The 9,020-nt window shown below is 40.2% G+C and overlaps 1 protein-coding gene across 2 annotated transcripts in view; it reads left to right on the top strand.

Annotated features, from left to right (window-relative positions):
* The window catches only part of LOC122718130 (zinc finger protein ush), a 179,349-nt gene that overhangs the window by 70,174 nt on the left and 100,155 nt on the right, over positions 1–9,020 (top strand). The gene's annotated exons all lie outside the window — the stretch shown is intronic.

Raw genomic sequence — 9,020 nt, 5'->3', positions numbered from 1 at the left:
TTTTTTTTTTTTTTTTTTTTTTCGCTGATATCGAGATCGGTGTTGGGTAATCGAGGTCGCGTTGAAAAATAGAGCGACAGACGCACATTCCACGAGGAAAGGTAACACGAAACTGGCGTACGGGCGTTCGTCGACCCGTTCGTTTTCATCGGGCGTGTAATCGATCAATCGGTTGTCGGCCGATAATCTAAATCGAAGTGTCGAACTTCATTAACGTTTCGTACGCTCCTATCTCCCCGGCACCGCGGCTCGTTATTCAATTAAATTATGACTACGATTATATATTGTGGACATCGATGGACCGATATCTTTCTCGTAGCATCGCTTCGAGCCTCGGCTAGAATCGAAATGAAACGAACAATTTTCAAAAAATAAATAAATAGGGAACGAGATAAAAGTAGCTACGAGAATGAGATTGATATAAATTTGAATACTTATCCGAATCTAGAAAAAAATAATTAAACCAGCAACAATTATTAAAAAACATTTCGAGTATAAAATTAAGAACAAATGATTGGAAATATCGAATATTATTAAATATACGATAATAGATTTTTATGCAAAGTGACAAAAGATTTGCTTTCTTCCCCAACTTACGTTCCAAATTCGTATAAATATTCACAGTCTAATAATAATAGTAAAATAATAATAATAATAATAATACAAACATCAACGAAAATATTTTCCCCTCGAAAGAAGAAAGAGAGAGAGAGAGAGAGAGAGAGAGAGAGAGAGAGAGAGAGAGAGAGAGAGTTCATCTCGTACCATCGATCGATTAAACGGCTTAATCGATCAACCGACAGACCGGACGCAGCTAATCTGAGAGAAGAAGGACACGAGGCAACTACCTGTGAACCCACGTCGCCGTTTGATCGCCTCCTCGTTCGTGTGTTCGTGCGCAGAACGTGTCTGTACAACAAGGATAAACCGCGGGAAGGTAAAGGCATGGGGAGAAGGATGGACAAAGAGAGGGCGATGGGCGGAAAGGTTGGGGGGAGTATGGAGGTAGGCAATCAAATTGCGGACGAGCGTAAACAAGCGGGCGAAATTAACCTTCCAATTTCTGCGGCTTGTTGCTAAATAATCGATTGCCGCGTACCGAACTCTCCGTGCCGCTTTGCCGCGGCGTTGGCGTGCGGCAACAGGTGTGAGTCGTGCAGCCGCTGTTACACGACGCGGCTCCTCTCGCTACTTCCTTTCTTGGGACACCTCCAAAAAATTATTGCCCGTCGTAAGCCGTGAGTAGCACGATGATTCGATTTTAACGATGAAATTTTATCGGAAGACAAATGTCGAGACAAATTGTGGCATCGATATTGGAATTTACAGATTTGCAAAGAGGTTAGAAAATTCGAATGTTGTGATAATGATGGAATAAACGAAATATTGACCAGATTCAGCTTGTATGTCACGTTTAGCATTGATCGATTCAATTTTTGAACGAGTCTGTGTACGATAGCTGTAACGATGCTATTTGAAACCTGGTAACGAGTAAGTGATTTTATTATTATCGAACATCTTAATAAGCGATAATAGCTACTCCACGCTTTGAATTTTCCAAGAAGAAATTAACAACATCATCGTCCACCGCTCGATTCGATTCTCAATTCTCTCTCTCTCTCTCTTCGATTATCCATAAACACTTAACTCCCACTTCAACCCCTCCATTCGTCAATCGGCGAATCCAATCCGCAATTGGACGCCTATAAATCCGTTCGACTTCCAAAACGAGAAATCATCTTTCGGATCCATCGGCGTCGATTCAATTCGAGCGGTTTTATCTCGTCGATGCAAATACGGGAAAGGGAAAGAGGAGGAGGAGGAGGAGGAGGAGGAAGAGAGAAGAGAGGGAGGAGAAAAGAGGAAAGGGAGAGAAAAAAACACGGGTCTGTATACCGACGAACGGTATAATCGGCGGCGACGCGGTTCGTGGGCTGGCGTCACGACGCATCGTGTGACGGCGGCCGATCGACGCCGGATAAGCCACGGCAACTATTTCGAGTTATAGCTCGCCGAGAGAGTTACGGGCCGCTCGCGGGATTTATTAATCGCGGCAACGACTGACTCTCTAACCCAACCTCTGTCTCTTTCCCAATCTTTCCCCGTCCGCGTGTTTCATCCGCGCTTTTTTTTTCTTTTTCTTTTTTTTTTCTTTTTTTTTTTTTTTTCTTTTTTTTTTTTTTTTTTGTTTTCTCTTTCGGTCGCTTCCAATCATTTTGCTTAAAATCGAATTTAACGACTGGACGAAAAATCCAGCTATGAGGAGGAGGAAGGAAGGGGAGGGAAAAAAAAAAAAGGAAATATCGTTTGCCATCGGGTCGAGAAATATATTACCGTGCGTAGATCTGATATTCTTCAGAACACCGTGTAGAGAATTTATAGTACCGGCTACCTTGATGCTCGCGCGTGAAACGCGCAGATGAATCTTGCCTGAATCTTGGAAACGCGACGAATCGTACCTGTATCCGTTCCTTGTTCCTGCCTTCGAAATTGTGAAATTGTCTAAGGATCTTGGCAACTATTCTTGTACCCGAGATTATTGGGTCAATAAATTTCCTTCCTTACAATCGACCCTCGTTAACTCGAATCTTCGTCATTATTGAATTATCGTTGTTTCATCATAACAACGAAATTTTTTTATTCTTCTTCCTTCGAGCTCGAATCACAGAATTCTCCTCGAAGAATGTTATAAAATCAACGAGATATTTCTCTCTCTTTCTTTCCTCTCCGGTTCGATTCGGGTCGAAAAAAAAAAACTCGAGTTCTCGAAATTGGCCGATTCGATCGAAACCAGCTTGAACATTTTCATTTAACGGAAGCGAATCCAACGGTTGCGGATTAATAATTTTTCAGATCGTTATCGCTCCGCGACTTCCTCCTAGCGCCGCGATTGCGTATCAATCGCCACGAAAGTGTTTGCCTCGGCAGGTTTATCTAATCCGGTTAATAAGACGGATTAAAAGAACCGCAACTTTCCCTCGACCGCTGCCGGATAATTCAAATCTCGGGATCGTGAAATATTCGTGGCCGGTGATAAAACGCAAGACGAGTCGGTTGCCGTTCTTATCGATTATCTTCCTGCTGGGTAATTAGTGTCTCGTTAATTTAAGAAATCGACGGACCCGTTATCGATATTTTACATATATATATATAATATTTTTAACAAGCCTCGTGCTTTCGTTGGAAATATATACATTTCGTCATATTTTATCCACGGTTATTTATCGTTCGACCGTATCGCAGCTTCCACGCTGATTTTTCACCGTTCGTTGGGCTACGTTTTCAACGTAGATAGAGCTCCTCGAGAGGTGTGCACACACGCTTTTGTATCGAGCGCGCGCTGCTGCACGCGTTCGACTTACTTTATCGCCTCGACCTACGTGCATTCTACACGCGCGCCGCGTACGAGCGGAAACTTTCCTCGACGCGACGTTTTCTCTTCTGTCGCGAACCAAGCCGGTATACAGATTACGATTTGTCGTTAGCCTCGCGATAAACTTTATACGGCCGCTGATATCGGTCGATTCGATACGCATAAACCATCCGTGGCGTACGACGTCGATCACTGATACACCCGGAACGATCGTTGCTGCGTTTTCCATTCGATTTTCCTCTTGCCTAATCTGGACCACGCTTTCAACGGAGGTTTCCATCTTAAGCCGCATCCACCCCTTCATTTAATTCGATTAAAATTTAAAAATTAGCGCGAAGAATTCGAAAAAATTGGCCAATAAAATTGAATACAATTCTTATCCTATTTATTGAAATTAGAAAAATATTTGTATATTCGTGAAGGATCAAGCTTTGGAAATCTATGTCACAAAAAAAATACAAGTCTTTCTCTCTCTCTTTCTCTTTCTCTCTCTCTCTCTCTCTCTCTCTCTCTCTCTTTCTCTTTCGTAACGCTGTAATAAAACGATTTTAATGTATACGATAAAATACGATAATATATTCCAAACATAACCGACAGAGCGCGTAATTATCGCAAAAACAAGGAAATCCAGGCTTAAATCCGTAAACGAGGGAAGGGAAACAGGGATAGCCCGTTGGAAGATATTTGCTTTCTCACAAACCATATGGAAAGCTCAGCGGCGCGTTATCGCTGCTTTACAGGAGGAGATATCGCCTTGTTTCGCATTGTTATTCAGCATTACGTAATAATAACATACTTAGAGATATCGGCGGTTTCCGCGTATCTACGCCGGTTGCGCGCTTCACAATATGTCCGATCTCGTAGATAGGAGGAAGCGGGGCCGGGTTGAAATGCAAGCGCAGTTCGCTCTTCTCTAAGTGGCGGGTCCGTTGTCGCTCCCATTGTACCGTGCCTCGATTGTTTCTATTCATGTTCCCGTTAACGGTGCGTATCCTGGTCTCCCGCTCCTCCACGCCGTGTTTTCCTAATTGCACCGCGGTCGCCCCGTGCGATCGACGCGGCGATTTTCGATGCGAATGAATCTTTCATCGTGATCGCGAGGGATCCACAATGTGACCGGTACACACGGTACGACGAATTAATTATAGAACAAACGGCGAGAAATCGAAATATCAACGAACCAATATCGATTCCGTACGTAATATTCCAAGAATCGGTTTCTCGGTCTGAAGAAACGACCGATTATACAACCAACGGTGCTCCCATTAAACGAGATCACCGGACCTGGTCACGATCGTCCACGGAAAATTAAATAAAACTTCGAGAAACCGAACGTCCTCGTGACCAATAGATCTGATTAACGTGTCGAGGCTAGAGAAATGGATATGAAATCATATTCCATTGCTGTCTCCCGCGCGTGGTGAGATAGAGGGTCCAGGAGCTCGAGCCACGAGAGTAAGAGAGAGAGAGACAGAGAGAGAGAGAGAGAGGGAGGGAGAGATTGGACGAGAGAGAACTGTATTACCATCGATAGAGGATATATCGAGGACGGCGTGGCCACGTCAATCGATAGCGACCGTTCGATATCTCGAACCGAGCGAGCACCCGAGGGCGAGACCCCACCTCCTCCGCCGCGTACTTCCATCCGCGCATAATCATCGGCAATAAATCTCGGGTTGCATAAGTGTAACGAGAGATACGGGATCGCAACGCACACAGCCTGAAGCGTTACTGTTCCAGGGCCCTCTCTGCGCGTTGTGTTGGCTGGCCTGGGCTACCCGATCGTAGGCCCCGTCCCGAGCCTTCGATCCACGACGATGATGCCGGGAAACGCGGCGGAGAGAGGAAGAGAGAGAAGGGCCGACAGAACGGCGAGATCGAGACGCGTCCGTTCCCGATAACCGGTCCGATTGTTTGCTGCCCGGATTTTTGGAATATGATTGTTATTATTATCTGTTGGCGCACGCTCTGTCTTCCCTCGATAGCGGATCGAATCGATCCACCAAGAATTTTTCTTGTTCCCAGGCAAGTCCGGCTGCCTTCGCTTCTCATCCTTCTTTATCTATCTTGTCTTCTTGCTTTCTTCGGTGAAATACGCTTCTTCCCTCTGTTGATATTATAGGACTTTACGAGAGATTGAATTCAACGGTGCTTCCTTGATGGATTGTATTCTTTGATAGTGGCATAAAGATGTATCGTAAACTGTGGTTCAATGTGAAGAAAAAAACGTGAGTGAATCTTTTAACGTATTTATTTTTTATTTGGATTCATATTTTATATCGTTTTTTTTTCATCGTATTAACGGTATTCATGGTATTCAAGTCGGTTATATTTCGGTTATATTTTTAGGTTAAGTGCAAAATGTTTGTATTGAACTTGACAAAAAAATTTTTGTAACTAGATTTCTCGGAAAGATGATACGATAATAATTGTCGAACAAGTGGGGGAAACCAATTTTCTTATATTTAAATTTTTATAATTATTTATAATATCGAAAAAACATAACCTTTTTTTCGCCTATGATTTTTGTAAACTTGTCGTTTTCTGTTAATTTCAGTATGCGTAGGTACGCTTACTATCACGTGTTCTGTTTTTAATTGTACCAGTTAATTTTATGTCGATTAATATCGGTCGTTCGACGAGATATCGAACGACCGCTATCTTTCGAATCTCGATTGACGTGGCAGTCGCGTCCGCGATATATCTTCTATCGATGGTATCGTTGCTCCAGCCGCTCTATCGTCCGACGACCGGAAACAAAATACGATCGAATACTTTTCGTGGCGGGATCAAAGCAATCGTTCCACGGATAATTAATCGATTGTGTCAGTCGTTTCGATAACCATTCAATCGGGTTGGTAATTACGTTGTAGCATCGATAATAGCTGCGCATCTTTCGTTAGTGAGTGCTTCTTCGCCTCCAATTACTGTCTCGTTAAATCTTAATTTAACTAGAAAGAAGAAGAAACAAACAGGAAAGAAAAAAGTATGGTATGTATTTCTTAATATTGTGTACAAATATTTCGAAAATAAATTAAATCTGGTATCAATGATGTTCGCAGTCGTGCAATGAGTTACGAACAATTTGTATCGGTTACTTTGATGACGTTGTTAGGTTAGGTTAAGACTTCTTAACTGTTAAGTTAATAATAGAATAGCATTTATAATTTATACGTAGTTTAATTCATTTTTAATTTATTCTTCATCTTTATCTATGTACATATCGTTTATAAATATTTTTCTTTGATTATAAATACATGTCAATCTAACCTCTAAATTCTGAGTCATTATTTATAATTGCTTAAATTAAAATATTTATTTCAAATATTAAATCTTGTTTTTTAAAAGTTTAAAATTCTAATTAATTTTTATTATTCAAATATTGCGACAAATAATTCGAGAATTTATTAATCTAACCTTTGACACTTTGTATCTTATAGATATACCAATTGTGTATTTTCCACGATATAAAAGCACTATTAAAATAACTACGTTGAATTGCGTTTTTCTCGTATCGATATCGATCTGATCTACGTAATCGCGTAAATTATGAGGAAAATCGGATGGAAAAATTCAAAATGATTCTACATACGATATGTCTGACTGATGATGTATACATTGTTTCTATCTTTGCTGTTCGTAACTCATTAGTAGCTATTTTTCAAACTTTTTTAAAATTATAATTAGTTTCAATATATATTCTCGATACAGAAAAATAAACTATTTTTTCAATCCATTTTTTTTTTTTTTTTTTTAGTTATAATTAGTTTTCAATGTATGTTCTCGATATAAAAAAATAAATATTTGAAAATGAATAGAATCAATAGAATAAAATTATCATAAATTTTCTTTTTGTTCTATCTTCCTACATAAAGATTAAGTTAATTCGATTCTCATCTAATCAAAGATCAAGTTCGTGGAAAATTTGTCGGATAAGGAAAAAAAAAAAAGAAAAAAAGGTTATAACAACATTCGAAGTAAACGTTGTGCAATGCGTCCGAGTTTCTTTCGATTAGAGTTGGAAATCTTGTGGTAACACGCGATCTCGAATCGAACGATCGTTATCGATCCGCGACCGGTAATTACCGCATCCTCATCTTACGTTTTCTATCAACGAGATTTTCGATCGGTCGGTACTTCTATAAATTACAACGGAACACGCTTAATCGCTTGTCCCTTTCTCTCTCGATACGGCTTTTTTTTTAACGCTTTTAATTTGTCGTTAATTACTCCGTCGTATCTTGGGTTGACGTTTGACGCGATCTTGTTTGATCGATCTCTTCATTTATTCTTGCTTCAAATCTGATAATTCAACCAAGCAATGATGCAAGCTTGTTGAAATGTTAATGTTGATATATACGAAAGAAATATTATTTTTTCAAAGTAATGTAGTCAAAATAATTTCTACACGATACTTATCTCAACGATTAATTTATTAATTTATTAATAGATTAGATTTATTATTTTTTTTTTTTTTTGTAAAATTCAACACATTCTTCGAACATAATCCTAATAATTCATAATTCATTTATAGATTGTTTTAAGATAAAAAATTATTTCCATGAAAGAGAGGAGATTATCTCAAATATTTTTATATCTGTTTCCAATAATTGTTAATTTTCTATAAGATTAAAATTCGATCATACGAATTTTCAAATATTTTTAATATAAATTTTATTAACATTGAATATATATATAATTTTTCTTCCGTTATATTCAAAAATAGATATGAAATTATGTAACTTCAGCGTTCTTATATATAAACGATATAAATCCAACGATACTTCAATAATCGCTGACTAGTCAATTAAACCCGATAATGTTGCACGTACACACACATCGCGATTAATCCTCGTTGTTTCGACATGTTAGAATTCTCCACATCTGACGAATACGTTCTGACATGGCCGCTCGTCTTAGATCGCGGGATCGCCGCTAACGATTGCACGATTTTTCATGCGATATCGCGGCTATCGTTAACGAGTATCTCTCTTAATGCCTTCGTCCCTCCATTCTCGCAATGTTTCATTACCCTCGACCAACTATCGTCCCTCTCCTCATTCCATTTTTTATTCTTTTCTTTCCATTCGTATCTGTCTCTCCTTACGGTTTACCACCTCTATCTCGGGTGAACCGATTCCATCTCGCTTCCACGACCCTCCTTCACCCACCGCTACCTCCTCCTCCTCCTCCTTCTTCTCTATCTCTCTCTTCGTCGCTCCTCGAATTCTCGATCCCTCCCGGCAGCGTTTCAGAGTCGGGACGCTTTTATCGTGTCGGCCGATCGCGAAACGGCATCTCGCGATAATTGTGAAATATTAATAATAACGAGGAAACGGGGCGCCCTTGGTGTGGCGCAACTCGGCCATTTACGCGGCCAAATAACATCTAGACACCGGTACGCGCCATCGTTCGTTCGATCGAGAGCGAAAACATGGAATGAAAGACCGAGGAAAGACGATCCTCCGATCCTATCGATCTCATTTATGCCGCTCTACGCTGCTCTAAATAATATCGTTATGCAAAATTCGTCTCGGTGAGACGGTGTAAACGCGGCTGCTTTGATATCATGATCGATTTTTAGTAGGTTCGATCGTTGAGGGTCGTAAATCAATCCAGAACGACGTGAGATAAATGTCGCAAAATT

This window comes from Apis laboriosa, unplaced genomic scaffold (assembly GCF_014066325.1).
Source record: "Apis laboriosa isolate Shangri-la unplaced genomic scaffold, ASM1406632v1 scaffold5_cov152, whole genome shotgun sequence".
NCBI classification, from domain to species: Eukaryota; Metazoa; Arthropoda; class Insecta; order Hymenoptera; family Apidae; genus Apis; species Apis laboriosa.
This window is presented reverse-complemented; position numbering and strand designations above follow the sequence as displayed.